This window comes from Pagrus pagrus (genome assembly GCF_965226575.1).
Source record: "Pagrus pagrus genome assembly, chromosome: 19".
Classification (NCBI taxonomy): Eukaryota; Metazoa; Chordata; class Actinopteri; order Spariformes; family Sparidae; genus Pagrus; species Pagrus pagrus.
In genome coordinates, this window is record NC_140203.1 from 27,756,702 (window position 1) to 27,784,491 (window position 27,790).

Consider the following 27,790-nt stretch of genomic DNA (forward strand, 5'->3'; position numbering starts at 1 on the left):
GCATTGATGAAATAGTAGATGAGCTTCAGTTTATATCCACCTCTGCATCTGGTCCACTTGTAAGAGATGTGGTGGTGTCCACCTTGAAAAGCCATAATTGTGATCTGGATCCAGCCATTATCTCAGATTTAATGAAAAATATTTGTGAGACACACCCTATAAGTACTGCCTTGGGAACAGGTGGCCCTTTCACAACTTCATACAAGAAAAGAGAATTCACGAAGAAGCATTTTTCAGTTGTTGAACCAGAAGAACACATACTTGATAAAAAAGAGGGCAAAACCTTCCAGTATGTCCCAATATTGCCCTCCTTGGTGCAGGTCCTAAGTAAGTCTTTTCTTGAAAACACATTTGAAGGTGAAAACAAATCTGAAAATGACTTTAAGTACCAGACATTTCGTGATGGATCTCACTATCAAAAACATTTTTTTTTGTAGAGGAGAACAGAGTGAGTCTCATCCTGTACATTGATGACTTTGAGGTATGTAATCCTCTTGGGACATCTGGAAAAAAGCACAAAGTCACAGCTATCTATTGGGTGTTGGGAAACATTCCAGTGCAGTTACGTTCCACATTGACATCAATCTACCTTGCAATTCTGTGTAAGGCTGAAGACACCAAGCAGTTTGGATTCCAGCAAGTTTTAGAGCCACTGTTAACAGATATCCAAAGCTTGGAGAAAGATGGTCTTTTTGTTCCAGTGTTAGGGAAAGCCATTAAAGGGACTGTGGTCAGTGTGGTGGCAGATAATTTGGGGGCGCACTCTGTGGCAGGATTTGTCGAAAGCTTTGCAGGGTCATACGTCTGCCGGTTTTGTGTTGGGGAGCGATCCAAGTTTCAGTCCGATGAAGTGAGATCTGGGTCTTTTCATCAAAGAACCAAAGATCAGCATACACTGCATGTACAGACAGCTGTGTCTAGTCCAGATCACACTCCTTGTTATGGTGTAAAAAAACAGTGTGCATTGTCAGAAAAACTTGAACATTTTCATGTGACATCTGGTTACCCTCCAGATGTTTTACATGATCTGCTGGAGGGCATTGTTCCAGTGGAACTGGCTTTGGCATTTGATAACAAAAAAAATAAAAAATCTAAATAAAAATCTTATTGTCTCATGGAACTGAATAATGCCATTTGCAATTTGCCATGTGTGCGCAATTACGCATACAAACCGTTTGCACCTCCCTTTCAGACGTGGTAAATATAGACGCAGTTTCTATGAGCAAAATTGCTTTCAGGTTTGATAAATCACTTTGCGTGTGCTAAATTAATATACTGTATTTACATTTTCTCCACCCACAACACGCACAATTGCGTGTAAACGCCCCATGTTGCATATTCATTGCTGCAAACGTACTAACTGAATGCAGACGCGCCAAATTGCACCTTTGACAGAAGCAACCCTTTTTGCGCACTGTTTGTACATTTTTTTGCGTGTGCAAGCAGTTTGCACACGTTTTAATACACGCAAACCTTTAGTAGATCCGGCCCAATGTCTGCTTCACCCTTTTTGCAAAACATTACACACAGTGATTTGTAAAACTCTACACACATTTTCACACCTTAGACACAGATAAGGATTGTGAGGTTACTTCCTTGTCATTACAAAGCCCCGGATTGCCAATGACCACACTAATGAACGAATTGGATAATCACATCCACCAGGTGTGGAAGCACACATGCTTATTTGAAAACGCAGCACTCAGGTGTGCTATAAAAGGCAGCAGGTGGGTTCACCTGTCTTCAACAAAAATGGAAGGGGCTAGAAGAAGAAGAAGAAGAAGAAGAAGAGTGAGAATGAGAGGGGGAGCTCAAAGAGGAGATGAAGGAGGTGGAGGAAGAGGAGAAGGAGGTAGAGGAGGAGGCCCAGGTAGAGGAAGAGGAGAAGGAGATAGAGGAAGAGGCCCAGGTAGAGGAAGAGGAGAAGGAGGTAGAGGAAGAGGCCCTGGTAGAGGAAGAGGTAGAGAAGGACTTGAAGAGTTGATAGAAAGAAGACGAGGACCAAATTTGACTCAAGAAATCCGTGCAACACTTATTGACCATGTTATCAACCATGGACTGACACTGATGGAAGCTGGACAAAGAGTTCAACCAAATCTCAGCAGAAATACTGTTGCGTCAGTAATTCGGACATTACATCGAGAAAACAGGTAAGCTAACCACACAGTACATTGAAACTGAAGCTTGCTGTACTTATCAATATTGTTTACTGTGACATTTGACAGTAGGCTGCATGTGTATTTTTTTAATATATTTTTTTTTACATAGGATTGAGGGTCGAGGACACCAAGGTGGAAGGGGCCCCATATTCACTCATGCACAAGAGGCCGCCATTGTGAACATGGTTTTGACCAATAATTGTTTCAGGCTGCGAGAAATCCAAGCCAATATCATCAATGATGACCATATTTTCAATAACATCCGAGTCTCTCTGTCAACATTAGGTCGAATCCTCAAGAAAAATCAAATATACATGAAGCAACTGTATCGGGTACCATTTGACAGAAATTCAGAAAGAGTGAAACATCTGCGCAATGAGTATGTGGAGGTATGTATTGTTCATCTTACTATGGTGTGGTATTGTGCACTGCTCATAATGTTCTGGCACAAAAAAATACTGGGCAATAGGTATTGAATAGCATCCTATTGTCTTTAACTGTGTGTCAGAGAGTCTTGCAAATGGATGCTGAAGAAATTCAACATGAATTTATACATGTGGATGAGGCTGGATTTAACCTTGCGAAAACAAGAAGAAGAGGGAGAAATGTAATTGGACACAGGGCAATCACCAATGTGCCAGGGCAGCGAGGGGGTAACATCACCCTTTGCGCTGCTATTACACAAAATGGGGTCCTCCACCACCATGCAAATCTGGGACCCTATAATGCAAATCTAATACTTGCATTTCTTGACAGATTGCACGAGATTGTCACAGCATTAAACCAAGTGGACCAGATGCGGTACATTGTCGTTTGGGACAATGTCTCATTCCATCGGGCTGCTCTGGTCCAGAATTGGTTCCATGAGCACCCTGAATTTGAAGTCTTATACCTTCCCCCATACTCCCCCTTCCTGAATCCAATAGAAGAGTTTTTTTCAGCATTGCGGTGGAAGGTATACGACCTGCGGCCCTATGACCATTTGCCCCTCATTCAGGCCATGGAGCAGGCCTGTGATCATATCGAAGCAGCTTCTGTGCAGGGGTGGATTCGTCACACGAGGCGATTCTTCCAACGGTGCCTTGCCAATGAAGACATAGCCTGTGATGTGGATGAAATCTTATGGCCTGATCCAGCCAGACGGAGAGATGATGAATAATTACAGTATTCTTGTTGCTTTTACAGTAGTTTTTCTTCAGAGTCAAAGTGTATGTACTTAATGCAGTAATTTTTATTTGTCTACAGATTTTATTTGTTTCATTGATTTCATTGTTGGTTGATTACTGTAACTGATTATGGTAAGAAATACTGTAAGTATTGAAATAAATACTTGAAATATTCAGTCTGCAGCATCAGTGTTGTGCAGTGCAATAGTGTCTGATCATTGAGGACTGTGTTGGGTAAATGAAAACTAATAGCATTTTCACAAATATGTGTATATGTTTTGACTGAAGTGTGTATGTTTTGACTGAAGTGTGTCATTTTGCAAACAATCTAGGAAATTATGCAAATTGAGTGTGGTGTTTGGATAATTGTGATTATATTTTGAAAAAAAGAACCCGGTTTTCAAAATTGCGTGTAAACAATTGAAAAAAACTGTATTACATCTTTGCCTCTGATTATAGGTTTAAAAGTACCCGAACAAGAGCCTGTATGGCAGATGCTGATGACACTGAAAGACATTGTGGACCTCGTTGTAGGAGATACACTAATAATAAACGTAATTTATTAATCAATGGCGATTAATAAAGCACTCGTAAATGGGGCACCACCTCTGTTGTTTTATCTATTTGAATAATCCGGAGGTAATTAATCAAATTCGACTGGACAAGGTTAAAGGATAACTACCGTTTTTTACAACCTGGACCTTATTTCTAGCATAAAATATGATCATTTACTCACCCAGATAACTTTGGTGTCATTTGGCGTCGTTCGGACGAAATTAGATCCAGCGGAGCGCCGTGTATATCCATATAATGCGAGTGATCCGGGCACCGAAGCGCAGACTCTATGAGCATTATCGGCCGCGAAACTAGTTCATTTTGTCATGATACGCTAGTGCTATTCCCCTCTGACTCCAGGCTTGTCCGTTATCAACATCCGGGGTCTGTAGGTTGACCTACTACCTCTGATCTGGAAGATGTCGTCTCTGAGCTGCGCGCGCACCCACGACAGCCGACTTGTTTACCTGTAGCTGCTACTGCTAGTTTGACTCCGAATGTTGATAACAGACAAGCCCGGACTCAGAGGGGAATAGCACTAGCGTATCATGACAAAATATTGGTGAAATGAACTAGTTTCGTGGCAGATAATGCGTTATATAGAGGCTGTGTTTCGGTGCCCTGTCACTCGTATTATATGGTTATTCCGGCGCTACACTGGATCTAGTTTCGTCCGAACGACTCCAAATGACACCAAAGTTATCTGGGTGAGTAAATGATCATATTTTTTGCTAGAAATAAGGTCCAGGTTGTAAAAAACGGTAGTTATCCTTTAACTTGTAACAATTCTAATCAATTTCAGGGGGGGTGGTTAGATCCCGTTTTACGGCCCCCTACAGATGGGTGTAGATACCAGGAAGGATCTCTGAGACAGTGGCGTATCCAGGACATTTTTACTGGGGTGGCCATGGGACACAAACAGGGGTGGACTGGCCATCTGGCATACCGGGCATCGTCCCGGTGGGCCGTTGACCCAATGTGGGCCAGTCCAGTCCGCTGTTTTTTTTTTGTTTTTTTTGTTTGTTTTTTTCTTTCTCTAAATTCCCTCCAATTGGGCTGGCCAATTGGCTACAGAGGGCTAGCAGTGTGTTACCAGCATCGACACATATAATTGGTCTATTGTTTGTCATTGTCAATCATGGGCTGACAGGCTCAGAGAGCCCTGACAGTGCTGTCAATCAATACAAGAACCAGGGTGGGGCGGGACCTCGATGGGCGGGCCGCGGGCAGGACGGGCTGCTGCTGAGCCTGTAGTAATGTTAGTGAGTACTAGTAGTGAGCGTCTTCGCTACTTGAAAATGGATAAGAGGAAGAAACGCCCGGGTGGTGCTGAGAAACAGCGATTAAAAAGTTGAAGTCTCTGGAGGTGGAGGCTTCTAAATGTGCGAAGTTGACGGACCTTTTTGGTGCAGGTGTCGTGCCAAAAAGTGATCGTCTGCCAGAATCTGATTTCCGGCCGCGGGAGCGCGCACAGCAGCCCGTTGAGCGGTAGCGTTTAAACGTCTGGTTTTCTCTGGATGAAACGGTCATGATATGCAGATACACACAACTGTACGTCCGCAATTATAGTAAAGGTATGTGTCTTAGAAAGTTTAACGTTTGTTGTTACGTAATTATCACAACTGTGGCCAAAAGAAGTGGAGTTTGTAGCGAAATCAGGCCTGACAATTACGTGATAGACATGTCCCTATGTGCTTGGTATGTATGATGCCTTTTCTTTAGCCCTGTCTTATGAATTAGACTGTAATGAATGTGATTTATAGGTGTGGATTTTCAATAAAGAAATGATCACTTTTGCAATTATCCTCGTGACTCTGCATTATCTTTTATCTGATCTGGGCTCTACATTTGCTTCCCATGTTGGGATGTGTCTTGTACATCTAATATTCTTGTTTATGCCTACTATTTGGAGACAATACTATGAAAGACATGATTCGGGAGGGTTAAAAGCCTATAAAATAACAGTTTTCACCTGCCAAAAAGTGATTGAAGGACATATACAGTTATTGAAAAGTTATTTCTGCCTAAATATGACTTGATCTCATTCTTGAGCTTCATAATATGAAGATCTGAGCTCACAGGACAGCTTGAAATTATTTTAAAGGACCATTACAACAGAAAATGTGCCTTTTCAGCTGCCAAAAAGTGATTGAAGGACATATACAGTTATTGAAAAGTTATTTCTGCCTAAATATGACTTGATCTCTTTCTTGAGCTTCATAATATAAAGATCTGAGCTCACAGGACAGCTTGAAATTCTTTTAAAGGACCATTACAACAGAAAATGTGCCTTTTCACCTGCCAAAAAGTGATTGAAGGACATATACAGTTACTGAGAGGTTATTTCTGCCTAAATATGACTTGATCTTATTCTTGAGCTTCATAATATGAAGATCTGAGCTCAAGAGACAGTTTGAAATTCTTTTAAAGGACCATTACAACAGAAAATGTGCCTTTTCACCTGCCAAAAAGTGATTGAAGGACATATACAGTTACTGAGAGGTTATTTCTGCCTAAATATGACTTGATCTCATTCTTAAGCTTCATAATATGAAGGTCTGAGCTCACAGGACAGCTTGAAAATCTTGTAAAGGACAATTACAACAGAAAATGTGCCTTTTCACCTGCCAAAAAGTGATTGAAGGACATATACAGTTACTCAAATGTTATTTCTGCCTAAATATGACTTGATCTCATTCTTAAGCTTCATAATATAAAGATCTGAGCTCAAGAGACAGCTTGAAAATCTTTTAAAGGACCATTACAACAGAAAATGTGCCTTTTCACCTGCCAAAAAATGATTGAAGGCCAAATACAGTTACTGAGAGGTTATTTCTGCCTAAATATGACTTGATCTCATTCTTAAGCTTCATAATGTAAAGATCTGAGCTCACAGTATGCTCCTGATGTTGGACTGAAAGGGATGCTCTGCCTCAAAGTCACTTCATATCACTCATCAGTTATATTCTGAAGAATATATCTTAACCACTACTTTTCACTACTTTAAACTGTGGAAAGGGCCAGTGTGAGGTGGTAATCTGTCACATATGATGCTTCAGGATAAAGATCAGTCATTTTGAGGCAGAAAACATCTTCAAGTTACAAGGAAGGAGCTGCAATCACTTTTTGGCAGGTGAAAAGGCACATTTTCTGTTGTAATTGTCCTTTAAAAGATTTTCAAGCTGTCCTGTGAGCTCAGATCTTTATATTATGAAGCTCAAGAATGAGATCAAGTCATATTTAGGCAGAAATAACATTTGAGTAACTGTATTTGGCCTTCAATCACTTTTTGGCAGGTGAAAAGGCACATTTTCTGTTGTAATGGTCCTTTAAAAGATTTTCAAGCTGTCTCTTGAGCTCAGATCTTCATATTATGAAGCTTAAGAATGAGATCAAGTCATATTTAGGCAGAAATAACCTCTCAGTAACTGTATTTGGCCTTCAATCACTTTTTGGCAGGTGAAAAGGCACATTTTCTGTTGTAATGGTCCTTTAAAAGATTTTCAAGCTGTCTCTTGAGCTCAGATCTTTATATTATGAAGCTTAAGAATGAGATCAAGTCATATTTAGGCAGAAATAACATTTGAGTAACTGTATATGTCCTTCAATCACTTTTTGGCAGGTGAAAAGGCACATTTTCTGTTGTAATTGTCCTTTACAAGATTTTCAAGCTGTCCTGTGAGCTCAGATCTTCATATTATGAAGCTCAAGAATGAGATCAAGTCATATTTAGGCAGAAATAACCTCTCAGTAACTGTATATGTCCTTCAATCACTTTTTGGCAGCTGAAAAGGCACATTTTCTGTTGTAATGGTCCTTTAAAAGAATTTCAAGCTGTCTCTTGAGCTCAGATCTTCATATTATGAAGCTCAAGAAACAGATCAAGTCATATTTAAGCAGAAATAACTTTTCAATAACTGTATATGTCCTTCAATCACTTTTTGGCAGCTGAAAAGGCACATTTTCTGTTGTAATGGTCCTTTAAAAGATTTTCAAGCTGTCCTGTGAGCTCAGATCTTCATATTATGAAGCTTAAGAATGAGATCAAGTCATATTCAGGCAGAAATAACATTTGAGTAACTGTATTTGGCCTTCAATCACTTTTTGGCAGGTGAAAAGGCCCATTTTCTGTTGTAATTGTCCTTTACAAGATTTTCAAGCTGTCCTGTGAGCTCAGATCTTCATATTATGAAGCTTAAGAATGAGATCAAGTCATATTTAGGCAGAAATAACATTTGAGTAACTGTATTTGGCCTTCAATCACTTTTTGGCAGGTGAAAAGGCCCATTTTCTGTTGTAATGGTCCTTTACAAGATTTTCAAGCTGTCCTGTGAGCTCAGATCTTCATATTATGAAGCTTAAGAATGAGATCAAGTCATATTTAGGCAGAAATAACCTCTCAGTAACTGCATATGTCCTTCAATCACTTTTTGGCAGCTGAAAAGGCACATTTTCTGTTGTAATGGTCCTTTACAAGATTTTCAAGCTGTCCTGTGAGCTCAGATCTTCATATTATGAAGCTCAAGAATGAGATCAAGTCATATTTAGGCAGAAATAACTTTTCAATAACTGTATATGTCCTTCAATCAGTTTTTGGCAGGTGAAAACTGTTATTTTATAGGCTTTTAACCCTCCCGAATCATGTCTTTCATAGTATTGTCTCCAAATAGTAGGCATAAACAAGAATATTAGATGTACAAGACACATCCCAACATGGGAAGCAAATGTAGAGCCCAGATCAGATAAAAGATAATGCAGAGTCACGAGGATAATTGCAAAAGTGATCATTTCTTTATTGAAAATCCACACCTATAAATCACATTCATTACAGTCTAATTCATAAGACAGGGCTAAAGAAAAGGCATCATACATACCAAGCACATAGGGACATGTCTATCACGTAATTGTCAGGCCTGATTTCGCTACAAACTCCACTTCTTTTGGCCACAGTTGTGATAATTACGTAACAACAAACGTTAAACTTTCTAAGACACATACCTTTGCTATAATTGCGGACGTACAGTTGTGTGTATCTGCATATCATGACCGTTTCATCCAGAGAAAACCAGACGTTTAAACGCTACCGCTCAACGGGCTGCTGTGCGCGCTCCCGCGGCCGGAAATCAGATTCTGGCAGACGATCACTTTTTGGCACGACACCTGGACCAGTGACACCAACCCGCCAGCAGCCACAGGTGCTGCTGCGCCGGGAGACGAAGGAGGAGGACCTAATGATGATGAGCGAGTGGAGGCAGACATGGTAAGTAACGCTAGCCTGGGGCTGGCTAGGCTAAACTTTTGAGACACGTCCAAAACAAAGTAAACAACGTTTTTACATTGAATGTGATGTGACCTAACTAACTGCATACTGATGAATGCAGCTGCCGCTAATGCTAACGCAGCTCCTCAGGGATTGAAGCCATTATTTTTCTAACTTTGACAATCTAACATGTGACAGACTATTAGCCCAGAGTTGAAGAGCTGTGACTGTTGGTAGTTGTGGTTTATTTTGTTCAAATATGCCGAATTGTGATATTATGGGTTATTATTGTTCAGATGATTTAGCTAAGCTAGCTAACAGATGCTAACGTCAGCGGTCTCTTGTTGCCATAGCAACAGTAAACATTCACGTGGACTGATGAGCTGTAAATAGAGATGCAGAATCAAGCTGAGATACTTTGAATTTTAGCACAAAATACAAGTAAACCTATAGGAAATAATGTTTAATTTGCAATATTTACTATTGAATTTATTGTAATCTTTCAATTCATTTATTGTTTACTGAGGTGATAACTATTTAATAGGGATAATTTGTGTGTAACTTTAATTTGTGTGTAAATGTGTTACCTTAACTGTAGTTTTCAAATGGCTGTGTATAGTGTTGTCTTGAGCATTTTCAGGTCACAAAGATCTGGCTTTTTTGCATTGGAAAACACTAGTAAAGTGTCCTAATGAAAACACGACAAAGCCATTTGACTATCTTGTTCATAAATGATGGTATCAGGACTTTTTTTTTATGAGACCCACACTTTCATTGATATGAATGCTTGGTTTTGAGGAATGACCTCTATTTTGAGCATGTGACATGCTTTTGCAGGTTATCAACACGGTTTTGCAGTTTGTACTAAAGGTGTCACCACGTCACAAAAAGGCTACTTGGCTACATATACTTGTCAGTACACAGATACTGAGTACAAGTTCTGTTTGCTGTTTCTTGCAGGTCACGAGAGTGGAGCTGGCTGGCTGCGGACGAGGAAGTAGGGCAATACATACTTGTGCACATACACGTATATGAGAATGCATATCTATTCAGACCTGTAATTCTAAGACTTTATCACACAGCTATAGATTTTTTTTTTTTTTTCAATTCTGTACTTATGGTTTCATAATGACTGAGTCACCGTTAATACAAATGAGTTCCAGCTCTAATGCTGCTATTGTCTGTAATATGTTTTTATTTAGATTATTTGTCAGGATATTTTGTTATTATTGTCCCTGTTTGTCCTCATTGCCCTGTCTCTGTCTCTTTGTCTCTCTCGCTCTTTCTCCCCCCTCCACCCAACTGGTAGAGGTAGCGCCCACCCCGAGTCTGGTTTTGGGTTCTTCCCGTTAGTCTCGTCCCACCCCTTGTCATGACATAACTTCTGTTGTGATTTGACACTATAATGAATAAAGATTGATTGGTTGATTGCTATAGCTGTCAATTTTCGTCCTTGAGTTCATAGCTACGTACTTTATTTGTTAACTGCTATCAAAGAATATGACTCTCCTTTGTAGTATGTGTGAGAGAAGACGCCGCGAGATTTGTGGACTTCTACGGGATGGTCTTTTCATTCCGAAACACCTTCACTCTGAAACACCACTGTTCTGAATCCAACTTTCAAGTTCCAATTACTTCCCAATAGGGTTAGAGTTAGGGTCAGGGGTTCCCCCATAGCCTTTTCGGAATAGCGGGGTCTTTAGAAAAAATGGGAAACCACACCATTACGAAGAATGGAAGTCTATTTTCGGAACAGCGGGGTTTCAGAAAGGCGGGGTGTAACCGACTTCTACGTGGTGTCCGCTGATAATGTAGTGGGCTGGTCTGGACAGAAAATGCCAGGGCTGAATTTTTGTCCCAGTCCACCCCTGGACACAAAGCTACTGTGGGGTGGCCATGGCATAGCTAAGTTTAATACCACGTACAGAGCCGACCGTGGTTCGAATCCTGGCCAGACGTCCTTTGCTGCATGTCACATCCCCTCTCTCTCCCATGATTTCCTGTCTTGTAACTGTCAAATAAAGGTGTCTATGCTGGTAAAAAAATCTTTTTAAAAAAAGTCATTTTTTAAATTCCATTTCCACCTATCACAGTCCTCAGGAATCTCTGGTTATTTTAACATGTCTATTTTTAATCAGTAATTATGTTCAGGATAGGGTACAAATTTTCTAAGAGCCATTTCCTTGGAGTGGATTAAAGTCCTCATCTCTTCACAAGTTAGATTAGGGTAGCAAAATTCAGCTGCTCTTAACTCATCCTATAGAATAACATTAATCAGTCATCAGCTCATCATCTGTATTGTTACCTGTGTTTGCTTTACTAATTGAGGTGCCATCTTGTGGTTACATAAAAACACAGCAATCCAGGAAACAGAACAAGCCAAAAACTTTAAATCAAAACTTAAATGTTTTAATAAGGCCTATATTTAAGTATTATCCGTGAGCAAAAGACAAACTAAGCTTGTAAGAAAAAAATGAAATATTTGTTGTTCTTTACATGCTTAGTTTATGTTATTATTTAGCTTAATTTGGTGGAGATATTGGAATTTGATTTTTTTGGTTTGTTCTTTGCCAGGTGTGTTTTTAGTAAGTAAAGTAAAGAAATGTAATTCAATCACTCAATCAACAGTCAGTCAATTCACTTTGAATAATAGCTATAACTACAAATGTCAAGCAGGATCATTGTCAAATTGGGTTAGAATCAGTGCGCAAAATACAGGATGTTCGTGGGGCTCTGGAGGCCCTTAAATAACAGCTTTGACTCCATTAAAATGTCAAAAAGAAAGGAGGCATCAACAATGTGCCTAATTATGTCTATTTGTAGTATCTACAAAGGTTTGTTTTTACATAACTACCGACATCTTCGATCACTTTTAATAACACAATTAACACATATTGCATCTCAAGCATTTGTGGCATTTGAATGCAATTTGCTCTGCCTCTACCTATTTAACATCTAAAACATGTGAACTGTGAAGATGAGCTAATTGATACAAACAAAAAGTCCTTTATCTCCAAGAGAAAAAAGTCTTTAAACAGCCCTTAAATCACAGAGCAAATGAATAAATCACAGCTTGTTCTTGTGTTGTAGCTACTTAAATCTAGACTGTCACACTATATTTCACACACTGGTTGGTCAAAAATATAACATTAGCTCTATTGAACACACACATCTGCAAAAAAACACCCTCAGTCTTCAGTCCAGAAAACAGCGTTTCATATTTCATGGCGGTATCCAAATCACAATAAAAAAAAACAAAACGCTAACATTAAATGCTTAACTTGCTTTGCAGGCTGCTAAGCTAGGCTAGCTTAGCAGCTAGTTCGTCTTTCAGATAGCAGCTAAAAGACATTAAATTACCATATCTCTCAATCGACAGATTTCAGCGTTTTTATCCAGCAGTTGACGTTGTCACTGTGACGTACTTCTGTTTCATTAACGACCGGACCAGCTGCAGCAGATGCAGCGTGCCGTGCTCATCTCTCATGGCTCACCTATCAGACCTGCATGGCCAAACGTCCACTGAGCAGAAATCAGCTCTCACAGCCTCAGTACGACCATTACTGTGTTAGTTAAAAATGTAAAACTGGCCCTAAATCAGCTGATCAGCTGTCATCATTGATTGACAGCATTTCTCTTGTTACTTGTGTTGACGAACTTGACCAACTACCTATCAGATCTGGGGTGGCCACAGGGGTTGCCAAAGAGTCGCCATTGCTCTGAGAATCGTCTATTTGACGGCTTTATTATAAAGACAACATGTCCTCCTTTCCAGGTGAAGAGGAGAGCTCATATCTTTAAAAGGAATGTTTGCCTTTCAAAAACAAATCCTCAATTAAAAGGAGAGGCGAGGCACATGTGTTCCTACATTGTCATGTCTCCAGTCCATACAGAATGTGGCAATGCTACGAGGGTAATTTGATAGAATTTGATAGCCAACAACGCCACCTAGTGGAATTTCACCGTCAGGAAATCTAAGTATATCACTATATCACTAATATACCAAAAGGACACACAGGGTAAAAAGACACTGGCTCTGACATGATTCCAAAAAAATAATTTTTTTTATTATTGTTGGAGCCATATAACAATATTTTGGTTTGTTCTATTTTTATTTTACTTGTAGTTTTTTGGTCCCAACACAAGGTGTCACAAGCGCCAGAGAAGGCATATAGGTATGCGCCAGGTAATGAGTGGCAGGTGTGTGAGAGGGAACCTGCATATAGTTTTTTGACCGTGTTAGAGAGAGAGTGTGTTAATATAGAAATAAGAAAAAGTATTAGCGTTTTGAGTTCAATTTAATGACATGGATGTAAATGAATAAACGGGTCGCTGCACTGAAAGTTACGGAACAACTGGACAAGAACACGCGTCCGAACAAAGAGTTCTCCCTCATCGCTGCCTCAACGCCGCAAATATATGAGTCTTTATAGGAAAGACTATATATTTAAGTCAAAAAACTCGCTAACGAACTCGTAAGGATCGCCGTTCACGGGAACAGCTGATCGACTGGACATCGCTGGATTTCTGTGGCTCGAGTTTGATCGATTGGACATCGCTGGATTTCTGTAGGATCGTTTGGACTGTGTGGACAAGCAACACAGCATCTGCTAGCCAGCAGCAAGGACCGCAAACCGGGACCACGGACCACCACCGGGACACACAGACAATACATTTGGACCGGAGGTATGTGTAGCGCTACCAACTATTAAATGGCCAACTAAACGTTGTGTGCACACTTTACCAACAAATCCAATGCATTGGTTCGAACTGGTATTTTATGGAAATGTGGGGTCGTGTATTATTGATCTGTGAAAGGTGTTTATTGAAAGAGTTTTCTGATTGTGTGTGTGTTTGGTCATGGATTCAACGGTACAAAACGAAAATAATGTTGATGAGTCGGCTGACGCGCAGCCCAGCGGGGGTGCAAACAATACGGAAACTGAAACGCAATCTGCCATTAAACGTCCAATTAAACTAACAGAAAAGGCATTTTTGGAGAAACTGGAAACAATGCAAAAAAACAAGAAAATCTAAACTAAATAAAGCATCTAATCTAAAAGTAACCATTCAAGAATTAATGCAAGACAGAGAATATGAAACGGAAGTACATTGTTCTTTCGGCAAATACAAAACTCTGTGCAATGAAGCAAAAGAAACACACAATTCTCTGTTGAAATACTTACCTTCTGCAGAAAAAGACAAACATGAGGTATGGTTCAAAGCAAAATTTCTGAGCATAAATGAGTTTATTGATGATGTGAACAAGTGGATGGAAAAAACAGATATTCCCAGACCTGGTGAAAATGAGGATTGTGCTGAAAGTGAGGTCAAACCCAGTGACAGCATCTCCAACATCGAGACGAATGTTTCTGGTAAAAAATCAAGCCTGAAAAGTTATGCCAGCTCAAGAAGCGGAAAATCATCCACTGCATCAGCACACATTCGGGCTGAGGCAGAGAGAGCTGCACTTGAAGCTCGCGCTGCGGCATTAAAGGAGAAACACGCTCTGGAGGAACAAACAGAGGAACTGAGGAGGAGAAAGGAAAGGCTGGAGCTCGATACTGAAATGGCTGCTACTGCTGCTAAGCTAGCAGTTTTATCATCTTCCAGTCTCCAAGCGCTCTCAAAAACACAATCTGATGGAATGCAATCATATTTTGAAAAAGGAAAACAATTAAAGGAAGCTTCCTCCACTCTTAACCCAAAGGCAAAAGAATATCAACCTACACTCGTGGACTCACAACGCCAACCATTTATAAAACAACATGCATATAGGAATGCAACACAAAATAACAGTCAGGATGCCAACTAAGTGAAACAACAGATCATGGAAGAGCAATAAGCGTACCTCATTTGGGCCCTCAACTAACAAATCCAAATGTTTCACAGTCTCAAATACCTCTTCAAAGAAATGATGAAACACCAGCACTTTTTGACCTACTGCAAAGGCAAAATGAAATATCAACACTGCTAATACAACAACAAGCTGCTCATTTACTACCACCAAGGGAAATTCCATTTTTTGATGGGGATCCTCTGCAGTATAGAACATTTATCAGAGCCTTTGAACATTGTGTGGAGAACAATGCCAGCAACAAAGGGGATTGTTTGTATTTTCTGGATAAATACACCAGAGGTCAGCCTAAGGAGCTGTCAGCATATGGCTCCAGACAGAGGCTACACTTTAGCTAAACAACTTTTAGAAGAACACTTTGGAAATGAACAGAAGATCGCTGCAGCATACATGGAGAAAGTTCTCAACTGGTCAGTCATAAAACCTGAAGACGTCAAATCCCTTCAAGCATATGCACTATTTTTGCGGGAATGTTGTAATGCAATGGAGGATGTGCAATACATGAGAGAACTGGATATGCCTGCGAATATGAAAACAGTCATCATGAAGCTTCCGTACAAGCTGAGAGAAAAATGGAGAGTTTCTGCTTATGAGATACTGGAAGGATTCCATCGTAGGGCACAGTTTATTGATATTGTCACATTCATTGAGCATCAAGTTAAAATAGTCTCTGACCCAATCTTTGGGGACATTCAGAATACACAACTCACTGCAGGAAATAAAAATGTTAACACATCAAAATCCCAGTCAAAGCCAAGATTTAAAAGAGACAGTTTTGCAACCACTGTTACCACCATTGAAACCCCTGCATCTGAAGAATCTAAATATTCTAAACCGGTTCAAAGGCAAAGAATTTCACCCGCAAAGATCACCAGCATTTGTGCGTGTTGCAACAAAGGTCACCCACTGGAGGAGTGTACAAGATTTGAGGAGAAAATGCACAGGGACAAGATAAACTTTCGTAAGGAGAAAGGAGTCTGCTTTGGCTGCCTTCGCATTGGGCATATGAGCAAGGACTGTGATAAACGCTTGACTTGCAAGGTGTGCAGCCAAACCCATCCCAGTGTTCTCCACATAAACCAAAAGGTGAAAACAGGTAACGCAGACCTTAAACAGCCCAAGGAACCATCAGTGAGCAGTGCACTGGTCTCTCTGCAGCCATGTGATTATACAGGGGCCGGAAACAGTGATGGGATTCTGTCTATCTTACCAGTCCAAGTAAAGTCCAACAAAGGAGACAAAATCATACAAACATACGCATTTCTGGATCCAGGCAGTACAGCCACCTTCTGCTCTGAAAACCTAATGAAGAAGCTGAATATGACAGGGAAGAAGGCTCAAATCAGTCTACAAACCATGGGCCCAAGAACATCAGTGTCCAGTTACAGATTGAGAGGTCTGGAGATTTCCGGTCTTACTGGAAAAGAGTACTATGACTTACCAGAGGTTTACACCCAGAAGAGGATGCCTGTGAACACGGATAACATCATCCACAGAGAGGAATTGGCTAAGTGGCCATATTTGAATACTGTTGATGTTCCTCGCATCCAAGCAGACGTGGAGTTGTTGATAGGAACCAACGCCTCCAAATTGCTCGAACCCTGGGAAGTAATTAACAGTCATGGGAATGGACCCTATGCCATTAAGACCCTATTGGGGTGGGTTATTAATTGCCCCCTTAAAGGATACAGTGATGAGCGGTGTGAGAGTGGCCACCTCGCTGCTACTGTTAATAGGATATCATTAGAAAGGCTGGAGGAGTTGCTGAATAATCAATACAACCATGATTTTAATGAACATACATCAGAAGGCAAAGAGGAGATGTCAAAAGATGATGAAAGGTTCATGGAAATCATGAAGGAGTCAGTAAAGCTTCAAGATGGACATTACATCTTGAAACTTCCTTTTAAGAAAGAAGATGTCTCTCTGCCAAACAACCAATGTGTTGCTAAGCAACGCATGCTTGGATTGAAGAGGAGGTTCGAGAGAAATGAGGAGTTCCACAGGGAATACACCAACTTTCTCAGTGATGTTATCAAGGAGGGGTATGCTGAACTTGTTCCTGAACATCAGTTGGAACGATCTGATGGAAAGGTGTGGTACATTCCACACCACGGAGTGTATCATCCCAAAAAAGGAAATCTTGGTGTTGTGTTTGATTGCGGAGCCGAGTTCAGAGGAAATTCTCTCAACAGTCAGCTTTTACAGGGCCCTTACCTTACTAATTCCTTGTTAGGAGTTCTCACACGATTCAGACAAGAACCTGTGGCCGTAATGGCTGACATCAAGTCTATGTTCCATCAAGTCAACGTAGCCCAGGATGATCGAGATTTCCTGCGTTTCTTGTGGTGGCCTGAAGGCAATTTGAAGCATGAACTTGTGGAGTATAGGATGACTGTGCATCTGTTCGGGGCATCATCTTCACCCAGCTGTGCTTGTTATGCTCTACGTAAGACTGCAGAAGATAACCAAAACAGTTCCCCTGCTGAGGTAATTGACACAGTCAATTTGAACTTTTATATGGATGACTGTCTCAAAAGCTTGCCGTCTGAGGAGGAGGCCGTCAAATTGGTCAAAGACTTGACAGCTGTTTGTCATAAGGGAGGCTTCCATTTGACAAAATGGATTAGCAACAACCGTGGCGTACTGTTATCCATTCCAGAGGAGCAGAGATCAAAGATTTTACATGAATTGGATTTGGACAGAGATCAGTTGCCAGTTGAGAGAGCCCTTGGCCTTCATTGGTGCGTTGAGACAGACGCCTTTAAGTTCAAAATGGCACTCAAAGAGCAGCCCCATACCAGACATGGGATTCTATCAGTGGTCAGCTCTGTTTATGATCCTTTGGGATTTCTTGCGCCACTCACGCTTTCAGTTAAGCTCATACTACAGGATCTGTGTAGGAGGAGCTTTGGATGGGATGATCAAATTCCCTCAGTTTTCCAACAGCAGTGGATCAAATGGTTAAAAGACCTGGAAAGGGTAACAGCATTCAGTATAGACAGATGTCTCAAACCGCTGGATTTTGGACAACCCACTCATTGTGAATTACATCACTTTTCAGATGCCAGTGAATGTGGATATGGTACTGTGACATATCTCAGGATGCAAAACAACCACAACCGTATCCATGTCTCTTTCATGCAAGGCAAAGCCAGAGTGGCACCACTCAAGCCAGTGACGATTCCTCGTATGGAACTCACTGCTGCACTTCTTGCTGTTAAAGTGGACACAATGCTTAAAGTGGAGCATTGTAGTGCTAGGTACAGGGCTGAGGGCTCACCGGGCAGAGATGACTTGCTGAGGGAGCAGGGAAGGATCCTTATGCCACACCACACGTGAAAACCACACACATTGTTCACACCCAAGTGCACTACTGTACAGGAAAGTGAGGGGGGACCGCCACCACCGGGATCAGCCAGTCTCCTGCACCAGTGGCACCACCAGCTCCTGTCCAAAAACAAAAGAGAGACAACTATTAGGCCAGGCAATAAGGTGGGGAACTTGCACTATATAATGAGCCTAGAATACACACACACACACACGGATCTAAATATCACTCACACACACACAAAATAAACAAACAAAACAATTATTAAACACTAAAATGGCAATAAGAGCTTTGAGAAAAAGAAAAAAACAACCCAGACAGAACAGCAGTAGGCGGCCCATGCAAGGTGTAGGGGCCCACTTCGTCGGGACGTGGAGGCTTCAGGGCTCTGGCGCAGGAGGGATACACCACAGCAATGCAGCTTTACCGTAGGAGTTGAATGCCACGCAATGCATGGAAACGTATGCGCCAGCTCCGAGGCCACGCTCCCCCAACTCCGACCTTGGTCGGCAAAACACCGCTGCAAAGTCAAGCATACATCAGCCACGCTCCTACGGAAGTAGAGGAAAGTAGAGGAAAAGCCACACTTAAAGTAGTACACCCCAAATAATAATAATTAAAAAAAAGAAATGAGCAACCCGCTCTGCCACAAGAACAAAGCATTTGCTATCTTGACAGCATCATTTCAGAACACCGAAGCAAATTCCTTTATGTTTTCCCCCAACATAAGCTCATTCCCAAGCACCATTTCCTTGATCACTATCCTCAGCTCATTTGGGAATTTGGCCCCCTAGCTGCCCTCTGGACAATGAGATTCGAGGCCAAACACAGCTTTTTCAAGAAGGTGGTCAGACACACTGGTTGTTTCAGGAATATCTTGCTGTCCCTTGCAAATAAGCACCAGCTCATGGTTGCATACCATAAATCACATGCTGTCAAACCATCACTTGCAGTCACAAAAACAACAGAGGTCTCTTTAGATGTGCTTAAGGATGATCTAAAAGACCTGGTGAAATGCAGATTCCCTGCTGTTACGGCTGTGCATGTTGCCAATAATGTGTGTAGTTTAGTCACCAACTATGCAGTGGAAATGCTGTTGTGTTGTCGTTCCACTGCAGGACTGCCTGACTTTTCTGAAGTGTTGCAGATAATGGTGATTTGTAACAAACTGATTTTTTTTGTGAGACAACAAAATACATGGCACAATGAACACCTGAGGAGTTAATGAGCTGGAGAACACAGGGAGTGTGCAGCTACTTGAGCAAAGAGAGCTTAAACATTTTTATCCTTTGGCTCCATACACCCTTGCAGGAAGACGCCCTTTTAAGTATGAGGAGAGAAGCTTGTGAATAAATGTCTCTGTGTATTTCTCTTCTCCGTTGTTGCAGCTTCTTCCTGTTGATATGGCACCTCAGCGAAACTGCAGATCATTTTTGGGGAGGATGATGTCCGCACAGTACTTTTACCTGCAGGCATCCCAGGCACACTTCAGGACCTCACCTGGTCCTGAAGTGATGAACCTGATGTTCTTCGAGAGACATTTGATATTACAGGACCATTCACTGTTATGTACCAGGACATGGATTTCGACGGTCAGTCCTTCACTTTGACCTCGATTGAGGAAGTACAAGATAAAGCTAACCTCAAAGTAGTAAAAACTGAACCAATGATCTTGAGTCTCACTCCTGTGGACATGTCAGAAGTCGAGTCTCCAGTTCCACTATCTACGGAAGCAAGCTCCTCCTCATCTGGATGCGACACAATCCTGCTTTCCTCCCCAGATCAGAGTGGACCATCCTACAGGTCTAAGCCATGGCCATTTAAGTTTGAAATACCAGTCTTTTCTTATGATGTAGACCTTGCACTGGAAGCAGGAAAGCAAGCTTATGAAATGTTGGCACACTTTTGAACAACCTGTCACAACCTAGCTCAAAGCAGTGACAAAAGCAACCACGGAGTGACAAAAATGCCAATAAATAAAATAATTTATTAACAAAAGTTTTAATATTGCAACAAACCAAATGGATGAGGTGTGCTAGTCTGTATTGTCAGTGGTGTAAATGTGGGTGAGTGTGTGTGTGTGTGTGTGTCATGTTGGATGCAAAACCAAGGAACAAAAAACCAAATGTGCATCTGCAGGGAAGGAGGAGAGAGAGAGCCATGCTGGGGACTGGGTTTTAAAGCCTCTGGAAGCACCGCCCAGGTGCACCTGATCAGCCTTGTCATCTGAGCCAGGGCAGCAGCACCTCTGCAAGAGAAGACAAGTTAAAAGGCCAGCAGGGCCGTGACAAACCCAAGAGTAGCTCGTAGCATTCTTGAGAAGCTCGCAGAGACTATATTTGGCTTCACAGCATATCCAACTGGTGTCCAGATTTAGCTGTTGCTGAAGCCTTGGTAGAAAAATACCCATGCCTTAAAGAGCCAGGGTCTTTTAATTGCCTATATGGTTGGCAACAGAGGATAAAGTATAAAATGGGCAACTACAGGGCAAAGTTAAGAGGTCGCTAATTAGCCATTCCAGAGCTCGAGGTGAACACACTGAAGAGACGATGCTCCAGTGAAGAGGGTTCACTTAAAGGCTTTAAAAGGCCAAAAAAAGCTGAAGTCAACTATCTGCCACCAATGCCATTTGGTGAGACTGAGGAAACCTTAGAAGGAAGGAAGGAAGGAAGGAAGGAAGGAAGAATACTATATTTCTCCCCAAAGGGCAATTCAGTTTCTACAGTGGTTGACACCGCCATGAAAAACATTCATACGACATAAATCATACATACATAGACATATTATAATAAATAAAACAGAACACTATTTCATTGCACAAATTCCCGGCTCAGTTCTCTGCATTTAGCAGCCAAATAGATGAAGGAACAAATGACCTGGAATACCGACAGGTCTTCCCAAGAGGCTGCTTATATCGCCGTCCTGATGGCATCAGCACAAATTCTTTATGAAGAGCGTGTTCCTGGTTAATAATGCCTTTTGCCTTTTTACGGACACATCTCTCCCAAAGAGAGTTTAGATCTGTCATTTGTGTACCTATAATTTGAGAGCCGACATTTACAATTTTATTTAGACAGTTCCTGTCCTTCACTGCCAGGCTGTTAAACCAGATGATGAAGGAAAAAGTAAGGAGGCTCTCGATGTAGGACAGATACACAGAACACAGAATGGGTTTTGAGACGCCAAAGGAGCCGATCCTCCGCAACAAGTGGATTCTCTGTTGGGACCGTCTGACTACTGACTCAGTATTGAAGTCAAACTTAAGCTGGGAGTCAAACACGGTGCCCAGGTATTTATAAGAGTTCACAATCTCAACATCCTCATCATGAATCCTACTGACTGTGGTGTTTGCCTTGTTTTTCCTAAAATCTATGACGAGTTCCTTCATTTTAGAGACGTTTAGGTCCAGGAAGCTATAGTCACACCACTTGACAAAGTCAGGGAGTGCCCGTCCGTGGTCTGACTCTGTGCCCTGAAGGAGTGAGAGCAAAGCTGTGTCGTCTGAAAATTTAACAAAGTAACTGTCACTACAAATGCAGTCCGGCCTATGTGCTAACTCCTCAATCACTTGGATGGCTGTAGTGGCATTGGCACGGGGATGGATATAAACCAGAGTGAAGAACAGCTGGGGGAACTCCCGTGGAAGGTAGAAGGGACGTAGAGAGATGGAGAGTAGTTCAATATCAGGAGTGCATATTTTCTCCCTCACAGTGATGGTGTTACAGTACCTCTGGTTTACATAGAAACAGACACCTCCTCCGCGACTCTTCCCCGTCACATCACGAGAGCGGTCCAGCCTGATGGGGCAGCCGAATCCTGTGAGCGCCATCTCGTCATCCAGGTCACTCTCTGTCAGCCATGTCTCGGTTATTCCAAGCAGGCAGCATTCCTTAATTTCGCGTCTGTATTTTGCCAGGCTCTCCAGCTCATCTATTTTGCACCTCAGGGACTGCGCGTTTGACAGGAAGACTGAAGGCAGGGGGGGCAACCGGCGTCGGTCGTTAAGGCAAAACTTTTTCACTCTGCGCTTAATGCCTCCTCTCCTGCCCCTTTTCCTCCACGGGTGTCGCCTTGGGAGATTTGAGTCCTGGTGGAAGGGGATAAAAAAAAAAAGATCGTAATTAAAAGGAGAAGCTTCCTGTTGACAACAATGCGGTCCCCATATTGAGGAGCACTCCTCTCCCCTTGGCAGAAGCTACAGACAAGCTCCAGGATAAAAAGAAGTGCAAAAAATTGCATAATCCATACCGAGGTCCACATCTTGATCCCCGAAAGTAGTTGCACACTCACCCGATGCTGACAGACAACTTCACAACATATACGTGACGTAAAAACTAATAAAAACACTTAAAAGACGGTGCACGCTGTAGAGGGTCGCACGCAACGGAGCACCCCAGCAGTACACACACACAAAAAAAGGAGAGACTAGATTTGCTGAAGGAAATAAAGAAGAAGAACAATGAGAGGGCAATTAATGAGAACATGGAGAAGTCTTTCGCTATGAGAAGAACAGAGGTTGTCAAGGATTGCCCCGCAATCCAAGACCTCTTGGAGAGATGGCCTCCTCTGTTCTGTGAAAATCAGGTGAATCCAGTTCTTGTTCTTGTTCAGTTCATGTTCAAGTGTATGTGAGATCTCATGAGTCATCTTTAACATGATTTTGTGTTTTTATCTCTCATTTCAGATCAAAGAGGAGTTTAAACAAATAACCATGATGCATCTGGAGCGAACCTTTTTGTCCAGATTGGACAAGTACACCACCAAACTCCTGGAGATATTTCAGAGGAAGGGCGGGACTGCAGGGACCAAAATAAAACCAATGTTGGACTCACTGAATGAGGTAAAATGTCAAATTATTTTAATTACATAATCTAATGATGAGGTCATACACACTGAGAATGTATCACTCTTTTATTTAATCTGATCAGTGTCTGTGTTGGCCTGAAACTGTTCACTGTTCATCCTGTCACTGTGGCTACAATTAACAATTTATGCACATGATTTTCTCCACAAGTGTATACAAACCTGTCATCTCCTCCTTAATATGTGCTCAAAAGCAGAGAGATTTACAGAATTTTCAAAGTGACCCTCTGAGTGCAGCAAGATCCCTTCCTACTGCCCATAGACTCCAATACAATCATTTCCCAAAATATTACTCTTGTGTGACTCACACAGGGGCGTCGCACCCGTGGGGGATGTGGGTGTTTTAACACCCACACTTTTCCCGGTTAGAGGGTTCAACACCCACACTTTTTCTGCAGTTTTTCCGTAGTTTTGCACAAATGCCTCACTACAGTCGCTCAGTTTCTATGGCCGCTCTCTGTCTGCGCTGCGGATGCCTCCTCTCCCCCTCCCTCTCCTGTTGTTGCTTCAAACATGACACCGGCTTTCAGTCTGACCGGCTGATGATTGGCTGTTCTGCCTTAAGTCCCGCCTCTCTTGCTGTGTTAGATTTATCCTTCAGCTCGTGCTGAGGAGGCGGGAACTAGCCATAGATGTACATATACATAGACGCTTCACTGAGTGGTGAATCGTACGTCGAGTCAGTGGAGTGAACTTTATAAAGCTCCTTCTACAAAGCGCTATAAGTTCATGCCTCTCATTTACACATTCACACACGTACGAATATACCTGGGAAACAGACAGGAACCAAAAACAACGCGTGTAACGTTCTCTGATGATTATAAACGTTAACTACTCCTTATATGTTTAGTAAACAGGTAGGTACCAAACCCACGGATGTGTTTTTCTAATGTTTCTATGAGTGTTTACAGCTGCCAATGTATGTAACTCTGTTACTGTGATGATAAATATTGAATCTGTGTCTATAATAACCAGATCCTGACATGTAAATGTGATGTCTGTGGGAATAAAAAGCACTGATGTCTACATTTTACATTTAACTGATTTAGATGAATCGTTTTTATATCCAGTGATTTTAACTACTAAAAATGACAATCATAGAGACAAAAAAATAAAAAAGCCTGCAAATCAAAAATCAAAAAATATGTCTATGTAAATTGCTGGCTTTTACATAGAGCAGATCACTGAAGAACATATATACATACTTATATCTATACAGCTGTATGTACAAGGAGGCACATTGAAGAACATATGTATATATGTCTATGGCTGTCAACACTCATGAAAACATTAGAAAAACACATACGTGGGTTTGGTGCCTACCTGTTTACTGAACATATAAGGAGTAGTTAACGTTTATAATCATCAGAGAACGTTACAGACGTTGTTTTTGGTACCTGTCTGTTTCCCAGATATATATTCGTACGTGTGTGAATGAGTAAATGAGAGGCAACAAGGATGTGTGAGACACTCCATCTCACTCCTATTGCCTCTCCTCCTGTCCGTATCCCACCTCAGCGCTTCACAGGTAGTGCTCCTGCACATGTACATGTGTCCCCTTCTGACTACTACAGGACTGAATTCTACAAAGTTCTGGATGTTGTTGACATGCAGCTTAGAGAAAGATTTGAGCAGGAGGGAATGCAAATGTTAAGGCATCTGGAACAAGTTCTCTTAACTGGAAAGACCACATCCATCCCCCACACTTTTGAAAAGCTTGCTACGCCCCTGTGTGTGAGGGAATTCCTGTCCTTGCCTGGTTCAATTTGTAATAGGAGGTAGCCTACTCTTATGTTGCGAAAAATTCATTTGCAGGTCCGATCCAATCCTCGCTCACTCTCCTGCTCCTGCTCACGTCTGGTCCCGACCCACTTCCGCATTTGAAACTACAAGCAGACAAGAGGTTTGTTTTGCCCTGAGCAGTTCAGCTGCCTCTGCTTGTCCCACTGACAAAGACTCAAAGAAAGAAAGTCTGTCACTGTAAAGACACAAACCGGAGATGTGAAACAAAGAGGGCTCAAACCCGAATAAACATCGGGTCATCATTTGAACGGTGGCGAAAGGTCTGTGAAGATATGGACCCGGTGCTGATACAGCGGAGTTTCTGTTGAGCAGGTAATCTTCGTCTTTATTGTGGATGTTGTGACACAGATAACTTTCATGCTGATGCTGCTGATGACTGTGAAAGCTGCCGTTAGTTTGTTTCTGTGTTATTAGACGGTGTCTGTCTCTGCAGTGTTGTCAACACTTGTTTACTTGTTCGACGGAGACCTTAGCCTCTATGCTAGCATTGTAAGCTAACAACAAGCTAACATTGCTATCATGTTTACACCAAATGAGCCTATTTATTTGCTCGTGGCAGCTAAATGAAGCAGCAAGTAAGATGAATGAATGGATGAATGAAATCCCAACGCGAAGCGGAGAGGTTTCGGATTTATTTCCGGATTTTTATTTTATTTGTCCGGATTTATTTCTCCATAACAACCTCTCGCCCGGTCACTACTCAACTGTTTTGCTAACCCTCCTCCCGGTCTTGTCCGTTTGTTTTCAACAAAGCCTTTGCTAAATCAATATGATGGATTATCATAAACGCGTTACGATGTGTGTATTTGTGTGTCTTATCTGTCATAAACAAGAGATTACGGTTTACGGGCACGTTTGTGTCGCAGTCTGGGGGTGCTTTTTTCAAATTTTTCTTAGATCGTAGACCAGAGCTTTAACCTTTTCTTTTACTTGGAATCTATTCTTAGTTATTTCTAATTGTGGCTATTTGTTTTCACAGGACGTCAAAAGAAGCAAAGAAGCAGTGAGAGAGGACTGCATTAATCACATGATGAAGAATTCCGTCATCCATCCCAATGTGGCACAGGAAAACCAAGATCCCGTGTACGTGTCAGTCATCATTGAGGGGACAGAAGTTCTGGAGGACTGCGGAAGTGTGACAAACGCTTGCCTCCTGCTCATGGGTGTCATCTACAGTATGCTGTCAACTTAAGTTACCCACTGAAACTGAAATATACGTTTTAAGTATTAGAAGCTGTTTCTTGAGCTTGACATTCTTAAAATGTCAGCAAAGGTCCAGTCGCTCCACAAGAAACTTTTAGCGTGAGTGTTCCAGTGTTTATTTGTGCTTTTGTCCAGCACAAACAATTTGTTTGCATTTTGTGTCAGTTTTCTGACAGCGATTTCAAGTGTTGCTCAGTTTTATAGTTCTTTCTGTCCTGAACATCCTGAGAATGTCTGCAAAGGTAGTGATTGCAACTGTCAATGGACAGAGTTGATGTGTGTATTCTTTACTGTTCTGAAAGTTGATTAGAAGAAAGGGGACAGTGCCCGCTGAGTTTTTGAATAGCTTGTTTTTTCCCCTGCTAAGGCCAGCTATCTGATTGGTTGAAACTTTGAAGATTTTTTTTTTCCGCCTCAATGAACTTCTGCCTATAAAATCCATGAGGAAGTGACAGCTTCAATCTTTTGAAGTTTGTAATAGAGCCCAATTGATGTAATTACAGAATTGGAAGGGAAAAGTTTACTGTAACACTGTATTCTTTTATATGCTGGAATATTATTCTTAAGTCAGTTGGTGCTTTGTCATTCCACATTTAATTTTTCAAATTCTACACTACTTTACTTTTGAGCTTAATAACAGTCTCTGAACTCCTTTGATGTATGTACTCTATGTATATGTATATATGCACTGTTTTGAAATTTGCTAGCAAGAAGTTGTATGGCCATGTGTTTGTGGTTATAATGTTATGTAGATATTTTAAATATATCTATGCCATTTCAAATGTGAAATAAAAGTGTCTTTCAAACATCCCTTAAGCTGCAAATATTTGTTTTTGGAAGATATTGAATTATTATTTAATAGAATAGTAAAAATATTTACTTAATTCAATTAATATTAACTAAAACATTCATAAAAAATATTACTTTATATTTACATAGAATATAACAAAGCAAAGATGAGTAAGAAACACAAAGAAGCATCAGCAACGTTTACTTGGGTTTTGTAATTAGATGCAATGGTAATCTGAGTGAAAGTTACAATCTATAGGTGAGTATTGCCAGTGCAATTTACTTGTGTATTTTTCATGAAAAATAAGTGGTTCTAGTAAGTTAATATTACTTAGAAATAGCCTGAGTAAAGATTACAAGCACTTTCTGCGTGGAAAAACTTGTCTAGCTTTTTTTAAGTAAATGTCACTTCAAATTTTTTTCAGTGTAACCAGTCAGCTCGTAAGGATACACCACTGTTCTATTCACCACATGCATCCACTTTACAGAGGCAGCAATTTTGTCACATTAGCTTTATAGACACTTCCCAGCCACTTCTGTCTATATGACACATTTGGTGTGTGCTTGAGGATGTGTGTGATGCTCCAGGATACTCCTATGTGTGTTGTATTTCAGTATATGGCGCCATATTGTGGCACCAACTTCCAGCTCCTTTGCTTTCCCTCTTTGAACTCGGCCTTGATTTTGTTTTCAATTACACACCTGTAAGTTGACTTAATCTTTCCTACTTCATCTTGCCAATTGTGACACCATCTGTTGACAATATCTGTTGACAGACAGACAAACTGACAGAGTAGTCAAAAC

General features: G+C 41.3%; 2 long non-coding RNA genes across 4 annotated transcripts; both read left to right on the plus strand.

The window, feature by feature from the left end:
• The first annotated feature begins 8,576 nt into the window (after positions 1 to 8,576).
• Positions 8,577 to 10,576, plus strand: LOC311274621. 2 transcript variants are annotated; one of them, XR_014624774.1, is made up of 3 exons: positions 8,587 to 9,140; positions 10,101 to 10,137; positions 10,450 to 10,576. It is a non-coding gene; the product is annotated as an uncharacterized lncRNA (long non-coding RNA). The 2 variants fall into 2 exon arrangements; XR_014624773.1 differs by having other exon boundaries at positions 8,577 to 9,140; positions 10,101 to 10,576.
• Positions 10,577 to 24,575: 13,999 nt separating this feature from the next.
• LOC311274982 lies at positions 24,576 to 27,007 on the plus strand. Of its 2 annotated transcripts, XR_014624802.1 has the most exons (3): positions 24,576 to 24,719; positions 25,007 to 25,306; positions 25,974 to 27,007. It is a non-coding gene; the product is annotated as an uncharacterized lncRNA (long non-coding RNA). The 2 variants fall into 2 exon arrangements; XR_014624801.1 differs by having other exon boundaries at positions 24,576 to 25,306.
• Positions 27,008 to 27,790: the final 783 nt, after the last annotated feature.